Raw genomic sequence first — 13,510 nt, forward strand, 5'->3', positions numbered from 1 at the left:
TCACCGTCGCACCTTTCCTTCGTATCGAAAGCGCATGCCGATCCCAGAGTCCAAAGTAGCACACGTATAAAACAGCTCGCTCCTTCATAAAGGAAGCATCACTTCAAAAATGACACGAAACTAACCGAAACACTCTCAGCAGCTGTCAGACACCACAACGCGCAAAAGCACGGACGATGACTGATGGTTTGGCAACATGGCCGCCGCAGCAAGGCGGACGTGACATCACGCGCAAGCCATGTTGCTATCGTTGAAGCACTCAGTGTGGACTATTGGTCTCGGTTACTTATAGTTCGCTGCATCTCGTTTGTCGCAAAGCGCGCTATAAAAGTCGAATATGGGCCAAACGGTGCGTCACTGCGCAGAAGGTTTGGTTTGTGAGGTAACGTTTAACGTCCCAAAGCGACTCAGGCTATGAGACACGCGCCCCGCCGGGCTGGTGCAGTGGTAAGACGCCCGCCCAACTACTGTGCCGGAGAGGACCCGGGTTCGAACCCGACCGCGGCGTCTACGTTTCGATGGAGGCGAGAGGCGAAACGACGAAGCGTCCGTGTGCTGTGCGATGTCAGCGCTGTTGTAGTTGTGTGTCTGTAGGAAAAAGGAAAAGAAAATGCACGGGCGTGCTACTGGCTCTCTAATTGAGCCACCTCCGCTGCCTCGTGCAGACAAAAAAAAAAAAAAAATAGAGAAGAAAGAAAAGGAAGAGGAAGAGAAAGACGCGCGCCGCAACAACGGCCGTCGTTCACCACCGAAACGGCTGCGGGTGCAATGACGGCCTACAACAGATAAAAATTCTCTGGTAGGCTTGCCCCCGCCGCAAGCGGCGGTGACCTACCTGTCCCAGCCCCATCAGGGGAGTTTAAAGATCCCCAGGTGGTCGAAATTACTCCGTAGCCCTCCACTACGGCTCCTCTTTCTCTCTTTCCACTTTAACTCCCACCTTCCTACCTACCCTTACGGCGCGGTCAGGTGTCCACAGAAACGAGTGTGACAGATACTGCGCCTTTCCTTCCCTGTGAACCACCGCTTCTTACACCGCGTCTTCACACCAAGGCGAATTGTATTTACGATCAGATATTCCGTCCAATGTTCACACACACATATATGCACGATGTATGAGCGGTTAATACAAATATGACGCGCATTAATGCTATCACATCATTTTCCACATAAAAAGAAGCAACTTGCTAAATTCTCAGATAACTGAAATAATCTTGTAGGCAGAGCGCCATCGAAGAGATAAGGAGATAAGCGCGAAAGAGAGAGACGGTTGTGAAATCGCTAAAGAGCTTACAACTGACGTACCCGCGCTGCGACAAAGCTCGAGCGTCTACAGCCACAAGTCAAAGTTGATTGCGCTGTCTTCTTCGTAGCGTCCGGATAGCTCAGTCGGTTGAGCGTTAGGCTTTTAACCTAACGGTCCGGGGTTCGAGCCCCCGTTCGGGCGGTCGCTTTTTTTTTTTACACAGAGCGAGATCAGGCTTTGAAAGGGCAGTCGAAATTTAGGGGTCCCTCAAGCTCAACCTTGAAGAAAGGACGCCACAGCGGCCTCTGGTCCGGACCTTCTAATGGCACATTAGCATATGATCGTGCGATTTACATAGTTTATTGCTTTAATGTTCACTATTAAGCTGGTCTTCACCTGATAACTATAATTCATGCTAACTTTTTACCTATTAGACATCAGGTTGCAATATGAGAAAATTTTAGCTAGTTATTAATCGAAAACGCGATTGTGACCGTTTGTAGTGTGTGAAAAATGTAAAAAAAGAAAAAAAAAGAGAAAAAAAATTACAGCATTTCACTTAGCCTCGCTTAAGAGCTTAATGGCGAAAGCTCTTTCTCCATATATGTTCTACCTCTATCTTGCGTGTTTGTGTACTTGTCTTAATTTCATTTCTTCCTTTTCTTCGGTTTCGTCGTCGGTGACATCATGCTGTCGAACTCCTCTCCCCGACAGGCCCGCCGTGGTGGCGCAGCTGGTTACGGCACTCGCTACTGTTCCCAAGGATGCGGGATCGAATCCCGACCTCGGCGGCCGCTTTTCGGTGGAGGCGAAAAGCAAGGCGCCCATCTGCTGTGCGATGTCAGTGCACGTTAAAGAACCTCAGGTGGTCGAAATTTCCGGAGTCCTCCACTACGGCGTCTCTCATAGCCTAAGTCGCTTTGGGACGTTAAACCCCACAAACCAAACGAACCAATCCTTTCCCCGACATGCGAGACTGTACCAAGGAGGTTATTTGTAACCTTCTTGGACTCAACAGACCTACACGTGGCACATGCTTTTTACATAGAGACTAGGCCTAACTAGCCGAATGATGAAATATGTCAACATCAACCTACTACGACGTCCTTACCGGGGCAATTATGTTGACGTCAGAACGTATTGTGACGTCTCGCTGACCATATATACACAATGTACAGGCCTCATTCCGAAATAACCGCACCCCACCGGGGTGGCGCAGTGGTAACGGCGTTCGACTACTGTTCCCAAGGACGTGGGATCGAATCCCGGCCTCGGCGGCCGCTTTTCGATGGAGGCGAAAAGCAAGGTGTTCGTGTGCTGTATGATGTCAGTGCACGAGAACCCCAGGTGGTCGAAATATCCGGAGTCCTCCACTACGGCGTCTATCATAGCCTGAGTCGCTTTGGGACGTTAAACCCCACAAACCAACCAACTAAATGACCGAAATAACCGCGGTCAGGATGCTATTCTTATCGATTAGTCCAAAGCTTTTAACTTGGTTTCCCGATACAAGCTTATCAGTAAACTGGATGCGTATTTTACGGGAAATCAGGATGTACAGTTAGTGCGATGGATTAAGCTTCTTATACTTACTCTAACAGTTCCTCACATCGTTGCGGTTACTAAAAACACATCATTTAAACTCCGTTTGTATGCAGATGACACATGTACTGTATCAAATGTCAATAGAGCATGAGGCCAGCAAACGTTTAGGTTTTTTCTTCATTCTGTGACTGAAGTATTACTTGGCAAATGAAGATAAATTTTAGGTAAACCGTGTTCATGACTTTCACTAATAACAAAAAAAGTTAAATTGGTTCACAGGAAGGGAAAGGCGCAGTAACTGTCACACTTGCTCTGTGGACACCCGAACCGCGCCGAAGGGAAGGGAGGAAGGTGGGAATGAAAGTGGAAAGAGAGAAAGAGGAGCCGTAGTGGAGGGCTACGGAGAAATTTCGACCACCTGGGGATCTTTAACGTGCGCTGACATCGCACAGCACACGGACGCCACTTCGTTTCGCCTCCATCGAAACGCAGCCGCCGAGGCCGGGATTCGATCTCGGGAACTCCGGCACAGTAGTCGGGCGTCTTACCACTGCACCACCCCGGCGGGGCTAATAACAAGACGCATTTCCGTTTTTCATGTGATGACGATAAACATCCATTAGAACATGTAAAAGAATTTCTCGGTGTACCTTTTTGTTCCAGTCTGAAATGGTCTATAGACACGTAGATCTAACATGCTAGCACTCAAGAAAATGGGCTCTTAAAACGTACAGCCGTCGTGATTTTTAATAATACTATTGCGCGAGCGTCGACCAAACTGCTGGTCAGCGCCTTACAACGGCGAATAAGCGTGCAACACGGCTAGATATAGCATCGTCTGCTAAGCTCATCGGATCACGAGGGCATATGCCCCTGCCACAATATCGGTTCGCGAAAACCCGACTGACAACAGAGCGCATGCGCAAGAATAAGATGTGACAGACGTGACTTTACTTTTTCTTTTTCCTATCACGGCAGGCCACGCTGGCGAAACGTAGTTAAGATAAGAAAGAAATAAAGAAAGCAAATACACCAGCACCTGAAAAGCTTTGCCTGGAATGCGAACCTTCTCATTTGAGCAGTCCTCTGTGTTAGGTGGGAACATGATAAAAGAGGCAACAGGCGAGCTCTACTGGCCGACATTTATTTTATTTTCTGTTCTTTTTTCTTTTTTTTTTCGAACAGATATTGGGGCAGGGCGTGTCTCCTCGCGACCGGAACAGCCTTGCGCGAACTCTCGCCGTGTTACACGCTTATTGCCGTTATAAAGCGACCAGCTGTTTGGTCGACGCTTGCGCTATATTAACAAAAATCATGACGGCTGTACATTAACAGATGCAACCAAAAACTGCAAGCTGACAGCGTACAACTGTTTATAAGGTCTGTACTTGAATATGTTTCTTCAGTATGGTCGCCGCACTTTTATAAATATATCGCTAAGCTTTGAAGCGTCCGAAAAAAGAAAAAGCGATAAGATTTATATATCGGAGGTTTGGCCGCCACTTCTCACCCTCTTCTAATGCTCGCACTCGACCACTTGACACACCTAAAAAAAAAAAAAAAAAAAAAAACACACAGAACGCACGTGTGAACGCATATTCTCCTTCACAAGATCATTAACAAACAAATTTACATCGACGCCCCCATTTCCTTAACTACTTCTTCCGCCCGTGTCACTCGCCGTACAAACCCTCTTAACGGCTCGCCGTTTATGCTGTTTTTGGATTGCTTTAACTTTTCTTTGTTTTCTTTTACAGTCGAACTGCGGAATAATTTAGATAGTTTGTTACGTAATCTGCCTAGGGATCAGTTTGTGCGAGAACTACCCGATCATTTGATTTTCTAACATTATCTTGTATTATATGTTGGAATTCCTGTACCTGCTCTTGCAATTATTTGCAATAATATGTGTTTCTGCTGTTGTAACAAATAATTTTCACTTAAAAGAGAACAACAGTGTTGTTCTCTTTTAAGTGAAAATTATTTGTACCCACTCCTGTTATGTCCCAATAAAAATGTGAGTCCCAATAAAATAAAATGTGGGCCTAGTGTTTTTAGCCCCGTGCAGCTTATTTCAGTACATTATTTGGAGTTACCAAGTCGATAATAAAGAAAGAGTTCCTTTATCTGGCTGGCAACCGAAGGGCCATGGGTTGAAATCCCTTGTAAAAATTGCTTGAAATTTTTCATTAGGTGAAATCGATTACATTTTAAGCTAGATAGTTTGGGACATGCGATGGCCGTGAGACCTACACTTAATGCGCTAATCGCTTTGTACATCTTTCATTAGCCTTTTTTTTTTTTTTTTTTTGCATTCGGTAGAAAAGCAAGCAATTAACTGTGGGCTACTTTCTCGCATGGAGTTATTGTACATGGCAGTTACTGCAAGTTGGAATTGCATCTCTAATAGACCTCTAATAGAGCTTGACAGAACTGTTAAACACAAGTTCAGGGCAGAAATACTTCCTTGCTACTCCCAGCGAAGCGCATATTTTTCGAAGCTATATACATACCTCGCGTCTCAGCAAGAATTTGCAAAATATCCTAAATACTCGTATAAGCAGTTCTAAAAATAAAAGAATTTTCACATAAACTCAGCTGGAGCGGACAGAATTTACTGCAAAAACTTTTCTGATAGCATACATAATTAACTCTAAGTGGCAAATTATATTTAATTGGTCAAGCTTGATGATTAGCGTAAAACTTTTCTGAAGACATACCCAATTAACTGTTAGTCGCCTTTTGGCCGTTTATCTGCCACATGCCCGAACGACAACGCACCTCAACTCATTTTTTGTAAGCACAGCCATCGACTGGAACGATCTTCCCGCTGACATCGTCGCTCACTCTAACCCAAGCCATTTCAGAACCGCCATTGAAAACTTTTTTTGTTAATCTCGACAATACTGTCAAGCCTATCCCTCATGTAAAACCCCGTACTCCTGGGGTCTTTGAGGTATTGGAAATAAATAAATAAATAAATTATATCCAATTAGTCAAGCTTGGTGGTTTGATGGACAAAACAATAACGTCTCATGTTTGTAACGAAAAAAAAATCAATTTCTAAAATGTGCAGACCGAATAAATTCGGCGCTTTTTGCGCACAAAACCGAACCTGAGCGCTCGAGAAATCCTGGAAGATAAATGTAACCGGAACGTCCGCTGCTGACGTGTTGTGATTACGGCGTCAAATTCAAACTGTCTGCTGTGTACGTACCATGCCGTGCAGTTTGTCCCGTCAAAAATGAGGACAACCCATTCGGCAACTATACTGTCCCTTTCCTTGCACCAGGCTGCGAAGGGAAAAAGCGTTTTTGACGTAGCACAATGACGGATACACTTCGACTGGGCGCTGTAGTAGAGGTAAATAGGAAGCTTTAGTTATTTAGTTAACTAATTAGAAGAGTGTTGCCGTAGATTATGAGTCCACCGCGGCTGCAAGTTTGTACCTAAAAATAGTAGGTTTTTTTTTTTTTTTTTTTTTTGTTACGAACTTCTAAATTACGGGAACTGCTGCGTTTCGATGGAGGCGAAACGAATTGGCGTCCGTGTGCTGTGCGATGTCAGCGCACGTTAAAGAACCCCAGGGGGTCGAAATTTCCGGAGTCCTCCACTACGGCGTCTCTCATAGCCTGAGTTGCTTGGGACGTTAAACCCCACAAACCAAACCAAACCAAACCTTTCGAAAGCGCTCGCAAAAACACCCTGCATGTATATATATTCGTGCACGGTATGCACGCAAGGCTGGAAAATGGCATGCATGCAATATTTGCCGCCACGCCGGGGTGGTGCAGTGGTAAGACGCCCGACTACTGTCCGGAGTTCCCGGGTTCGAACCCGACCATGGCGGCTGCGTTTCGATAGAGGCGAAACGAAGAGGCGTCCGTGTGCTGTGCGATGTCAACGCACGTTAAAGATCCCCAGGTGGTCGAAATTACTCCGTAGCCCTCCACTACGGCTCCCCTTTCCACTCTCACTCCCACCTTCATCCCTTCCCTTACGGCGCGGTTCAGGTGTCCACAGAGCAAGTGTGACAGATACGGCGCCTTTCCCTTCCTGCGAACAATAATAATAATAATAATAATAATTATTATTATTATTATTATTATTATTATTATTATTATTATTATTATTATTATTATTATTATTATTATTATTATTATTATTATTATTATTATTATCATCATCATCATCAATATTGTTCACTCTGCATATCTTGCAGTAGCCGCCGCCGCTTTGGGATTCTAAATATGAAATTACAGTGACAGCATGTCTTCTTTCAGAAAGCGGAGCTCTAAAGGTTTTAACGTTGGTAAGTGTCATAAATATATAAATCGACATGCGAAGGAAAAGTGGCATATAGGTGACCAATGACTCAAGGTGGAGTAGATTTAGGACTGAGATTTTGAGCCATTTCAGTCCAGCATAGTGCAGTCATACATGACCTATAAAGTAAAGCGACAAGGCTTTATCGCTCGGTCATCGCATATAATTAAAGAGGAAGGAAGAGCAGTTCTTTGCTGTCATTGTACTACGATTTGTACATCGCCATCGCTGTCACCGCCTTCTCCAGCCTTTGCACGTCAAGATGCACGCCGCACCATTATCGCTATGGAGGTATATCTGCAATTAAGAGTAGAAGACGATGATTCAATTAGCAATAAACGGGCCTTTATAGTATAGAATGCAGGAAATAACGTATATAGGGTGCGTGCATCTTGTGAATCAAAGCTCAGCAGACTGGGTTTTCTCTCTCGTTTTACTTAATTCCCTGATTACTACAGCCGGAGATATTTTATTGCGGTTCACATGCACACCACATGGTCCATGTGTTCCTCCAATTTGTCAAGCACCTAATTTAAATGTCTCTATATGCTGGCACCATTAAACTGATCCTCGAAACGCGTAGACCTTCTTTTAATTGGAACCGCGGTGACAGTTTTGGACCGACAGCGCGAAAAGCTCATAAAGAAGTCAAGTGTGATTTGGTGCCGCCAACACTAATAAATCTCCGTTTCCCGCTTAAACTAAAAACCCCCTATTTACCCCCCCTCCGGAAAATTAGGATCGCTTTTACAAGGTCGCAAAAAGGACTCTACGCGCCTAAATAGCGTCTCTTTCACCCGCAGCGGGAGGCAAAGGTCACGTGCCGTACTCCTTGCGGTCGCTTCACGGAGACGGCAGCCGCCGATACGGATCTCATGCACTTCATCAGGGACAGGTGCTATCGTTTCGTCGAGACGGTCGGACGGCCACCCGCAGGCGGCCGCACTTCAAGGACGGCGCGCTGTCGGCGTCCGGAGTAACGGCGTCGCTCAAGAAAATATCACACGGATAGCTTCGACGTTGTAGCCGTATATATACCACAGCAGTCGCTCGCATGGTCGGGGACCCCTGCCGACACCACGTAACCGAGCCAGTGGCTCTCAGGTAAAAGGTGAGTAGCGAAAATGGAGGCGATGATGTAACAAATTGCAGGCACCTTCGAATGCACAATATGGGAAGCTGCTGGCCCATCATACCTCACAACCTGCTGGAGACCTGTGTGCTTGTTGTATAGGAGAGCGGGAGATTTCCAGGTATGCGCTGCACGAATGTGTGAATGATCCTATCTCGTCGAATAGAATTGTTTACCGTATGCGGCGACGGGTGCATTAATGGTGATTATGCGTATATACGAGGGACAGCTTAAAGAAAATAACAGCCTCAAGATGTGTCCACGCCAAGCTTCCTGCAATGTCTGATGTCGAAATCGCCCTTGTTAGCATGTGCAGGTGCACGTTCGTAGAGCGGTGTGCGTATGCCGCATTTGTTTTTCACGTATTCTCTCTTTCGGGCTTTTCATTTTCCTGAAATCAAACAATGCGCGCTATGCATGTCATATTAATTCCTCGTTTTATCTTTGTTCTTTTCGGGTCAGTACGCTTTTTTTAAGCTCGTGAGTGCGTGTGCGCACGCGTGTGATGAAACCACTGATCCTGGCAAGAGGAAAAAAAAAAAAAAAAAAAACATTTGTCGGAACTCGAGTGCCCCTATACGTAAACATTAAGCTGATATACAACTTAAACAACATGCCTTCTCCGTGCATGCAGAACATATTCGTCTGGGGCCTCCGCGCTGCACTTGTTTTATGCATTATAATCTCTTTTTCACGATTCGAATTACGCATATATAATGCGCCATACAGTTTCTTCCCGGGTGTGTGTGCACATATATGCACAGCTTCGAAAGCAGCCATTTGCTGCAAACGAACCCCGCCGAGACGTCCTTGCGTAAGCCTGCTGAGCTATGCGATTATTCACCGACCACATGTGAGACTCTCTTCCTGCATGAGGCAAAGGGCACGGCTCTCTGTGTAGCGAGATATGTCTCCCCCTTTCGAGAATGCAAGTCTTTCTTGCACGGACGTGGGAAACAACCGAACGCGTGCTTCCATTGCCCGCCCTCTGTTACATATACCAGACCACGGGCGAAAGGGTAAAACTCCATATAATCTACCACCATCTACATTCATCCTATATATAAACAAATCCCAAACGACCGTTACGATCACATGTGAAGGTTTGAAGATTTCCTCAACAGATGATGACCGCGTACTGACAAGCAACATGCACGCTTGTAATCTAAGCTGTATGCGCCCATGTAAAATGTAAAATTCGTCCAGTTCGATCGAGGCTGGTAAAGAGGTTCTTTTGAGTCCGTGGCATACCTATATTTTCAAGCACTGCACCACACCACCACGCGTCTATCTCCTCTTCACAGGAGACTTGTCGTGCATGAACGACGACAGGCCGTGCGATCACACATCCGCACAGATTACAGACTTCTTCTGGCTCATACGACTTCTGTGTGCTGTGGACAAATGGTTCTGATCTGGGATCGGATTTATGAGAGTCGCTTTCAGAAGTCCCGATTTGATTTGGAGAATGCCAAAGTATTGTGCGCACGAAGTTATGCAGCTTTCTACATGTTCAAAACGGGCTCAGAATGGCTGGCAATGCATTTCCGCCCACCACGTTTTCGAACAAAAGCATTTATATCGCGCATTTACGACGCAGTGCGTTTGTACGACCGAGAATAGATTAAAATGTGTATGCAAGATCATGAGCAGCTGCTGTAAATTCTGCCTCAGAATGATCAGGCGGGATACCGCATAAGGAAGGGTGTTGATTTTGAAGCCGCAGAGTTAAGGGTTCCGACTGACGCCAGATTTCTCAGGAAGGTTGCTGTAATCAAAGGAAAGTAACTCACCTGAAACAAAAAAAAAATATATCCGTGAATATTTATGGAGCTGGACCGTCTGTGAGACGGACACGCCAACGCTACAAAGGCTCATCGGTTCAAGCTGAATAAATGTGGATCCAAGAAACGCACGATGCGAACAAGATTACAGTCGCGTTATACTCTTAAAAGCGAAGCTTAATTGTCCTCCGAGTTTTAATCCGCAAAAAGCAAAAAAAAAAAAAAAAGCACAAAGCAAGCATAGAGCTTCACTGTTAACCCTGCACTCATAGCAAAGCTTCGATATATAACGCATACATTCGCCCGTACAGTATAGCGCAGATCTCCTGAAGATATGCGCAATGACAATAACTGCAGTGTTCAGCGAAAGTTTTTACTGCAGCTGCTGCAACAGTTGCTTTCGTATTCGCAGTATCACCGTATCGGCTCACTGCCGCACGCTCCATGCATGCTTCAAGCAGGGGTCTATATCAGCAATGAATGTGTGCATGTATATAACACGTTTTACGCCGTTTTCAGACCAACTGTTGCGGTGTCGGCCGCTTTGGAGACCATAATTTTTTTGCGTCACTGGCCCTCAAGAATCACGTATCGTTCCTGAAAGAGCGCGCTTTAGGAGGCCCATGGCGCCACATTGCGAATAATCCCCATCCATTAGGTGGTTTTTACAGTAATGCAACGATGGCTCTTGTTGATATCTCTCAGAAAAAAAAAAAAAAAAATGTGCTGCCATTAGCTATGTTCCCTCATCCGCTAGGCAAATTAAAAAATTAGAGCGTCTCTTAGATATCTCTTCAGAGGAGAAAGGCGAACGCCTGCCCTTCCTCTCCTATCATTTGCCTCTCATCGTTTGCCTCCCTCTTTTTCCTCTTACTATTTGCCGCTTATCGCTTGCCTCTTTACTTTTTTCTGCATTTCCCTTTCTGTTTACCTCTTTCTGAGTCATGCCTTGTCATTGAGTCATTAACGTTCATAGCTACTCATATTTACTCATTTCCAGCGCACTTGAGGACATTACAAGTCGCCGTTTGACGTATACTGGTCGCTCCGTAGTCATGCTGAGCCACGCCTAGTTATTGTAGTCATTACCACTAATAGCTAAGCATGTTTACTCATTTCCAGTCCGTTGCAGCCATTACAAGCCATCTTAGTCATTTTATTCATTTTATGATAATTTTATTAGTCATTATCATTATTCCTTAACTGTTTCGATATCTATCGTATAACTTTTATTCATTACCAATCACCATCAATCGTCTTCACTCCTAATTTCTCTCCTCATACATCCGTTATTAGCAAGGGACACATCAGCGCACAGATCCGACGCACAGATCACGTGCACAACTCACGCACGGGATTTCGTGCCATGAGTCTAGAAAGGCTTTCTCCATAAAAAAAAAAAAAAAATACAGGCTCACGAACGGTATTTCTGTGCGCAGCTGCATGCTGCGATATTTCAACCATGTGCGACTGCATGCAGACGGAACATGCAGTGCGGTAGCGCAAACAGCGATCCACATCGCAGAGCATCTCCTTGGGCGACACGCTTCTCGGCAGCATCCGCCGAAGACGGAACACCGCTCTTGTAGTAGTGCCCTCCCCTTCCGCATTCCTGTGCGGCCGTCTTCTACAGCTATATACTCTAGCCGTGCTCTCCTCCTTTACTCCTGCCCTACTTTCATCCTCCTCTGTGCTCTTCGTTTGCACTGTCAGTTCTGCTGAGGCTGACGTCGACGCTTTGTTCGGGAGGAAAAGCTACACTCTAAAAATAAGAGGTATAGCCCAACGGGGGCGTGCCGCGAAAGCCTCCTCTCCAGTTGTAGCACCAGAGCTTTGACATATCCATAGGCGCGCGATCCGCAACCAAGTTCCGCGAAGGGATATTGCGCGCGCTCAGCTATAGTGCATGTTCCCGAGAAGTGCATATACCTGCCACTGCACAGGTGCAGCTAGCTCTCTGCATATACAATAATAGTGAAATACGGATCGCTTTTTGCTTCCAAAACTCAAGAGGATTAGATACATCGGCAGTGGTGTGAAATAGGCTTCGGGGAAGTCCAAGGGTACGCGTAGAGACTTGCTATTATGCGCAGGAATCAAAGCACTTTCTTGTCATTCCGTTACGACGCTATAGCTGTCAGTGGGACGCGTCACCTCGTGCGAAGGCATGCGCTTTCATGACGCCTGTATATAGCATCGCGTGGCCTGAGCGCGTTGTAACACAGTCACCCACTATGCTGTACGCGCACTTGGCAAATAAGGTCGATCGTCCGAAGCCCTGTTGTTAGATGCAGAAAAAGCCGCCAGTGAGGCGGGCGCATGGCGACATGAATCCTTGCAGATTATGTGCGGTACTGCCCGCCACGTGAAGCGCGGAGCGAAGACGTCGACGGATATCTGATCCTGGGGTGTTACTTTATGGATACCATCTTCATTTCCACTTCGATCTGCCTTGATGTGGCGGTATACCTTGATGCGAGCACCAGCGTACGCGTACTTTCGATCCTCCTTTTTCACAAGGTCTGACGGACTAGAGAATGGGCGAAAATGCGTTTACTATATTGATTGTAAACAAACACGTGGAAATGCAGCGAACGTAGCCTCGCGATCCGTTTCCGGCCACGAGGCACCAACTGCGTCCATAGACGCAGTGGCAAGTGTGCACTTAATAGAGAGATTTAGCTTACCGGAGACGTATTACGTCTCCCGGAGACGTACAGACGTAGACGTATCGGACGCCTACTGCGCATGCGTGAAAATTGATTTAGACGTATTCGGCTGACACCGGGCAAAACACGTTTTAGCTGTACGTATCGCCCATACGTAAGACGTATCGCTAGACGTACATGCAGATGATGATGATGGCTATCCAATAAAAAAAAGTTAGAAGTTATTTGTAATAAATACTTCAAATAATGTCACAAAAATGTCACATGCAGATCCCCCGAAGTCATCATGTTGACGTGTTAGCTGTGTTTCGAATAATTATTAATTTGAGCTCACTTTTAACCACTTTGCCACCTGCAGCAAGCCTGAACAATCCAAGCCTAGTTGCATTAAATCCGTTTGTTTTGGTGCTCGCATGGAGGAAGGAAACAACTGCTCGTGTTTGCTGGTATTCGGTCGTGTGCTAGAATTTGCTCCTGCTATCGGTGCAACCTGCCCATGTTACGTTACATCATGCCGACAGCATCCTTCACCCTTCACGACAGGCAGCTTTTAAGCACCCTATCATGGGATGAAATTGAAGACATGCATAGATTTCAACGGGAGCGCGATATTCCGAAGCCTCGAAGGAACTTACGTGAGCGTGGTACCCTTCAACATCGGCGCCAACAACAACACAGTGTTCAACAGGATTTTTAGATTCTAGAAAGAGGATTTCGGAGAGCTGCAGTTAGCCCTCCTAATTCCAAATGAGGTCATCAGTGCGCAGCGTGTCAGCGTGACAGCTCGATTTTTAAGTCGGTCATCTAC

At 45.9% G+C, this 13,510-nt stretch overlaps 1 non-coding gene across 1 annotated transcript; it reads left to right on the forward strand.

The window, feature by feature from the left end:
* Positions 1–1,374: 1,374 nt before the first annotated feature.
* Positions 1,375–1,447, forward strand: TRNAK-UUU (transfer RNA lysine (anticodon UUU)). Its single transcript has one exon. It is a non-coding gene; the product is annotated as a tRNA-Lys (tRNA).
* Positions 1,448–13,510: the final 12,063 nt, after the last annotated feature.

Source organism: Amblyomma maculatum, chromosome 2 (assembly GCF_055883805.1).
Source record: "Amblyomma maculatum isolate TAMU_Amacu chromosome 2, ASM5588380v1, whole genome shotgun sequence".
NCBI classification, from domain to species: Eukaryota; Metazoa; Arthropoda; class Arachnida; order Ixodida; family Ixodidae; genus Amblyomma; species Amblyomma maculatum.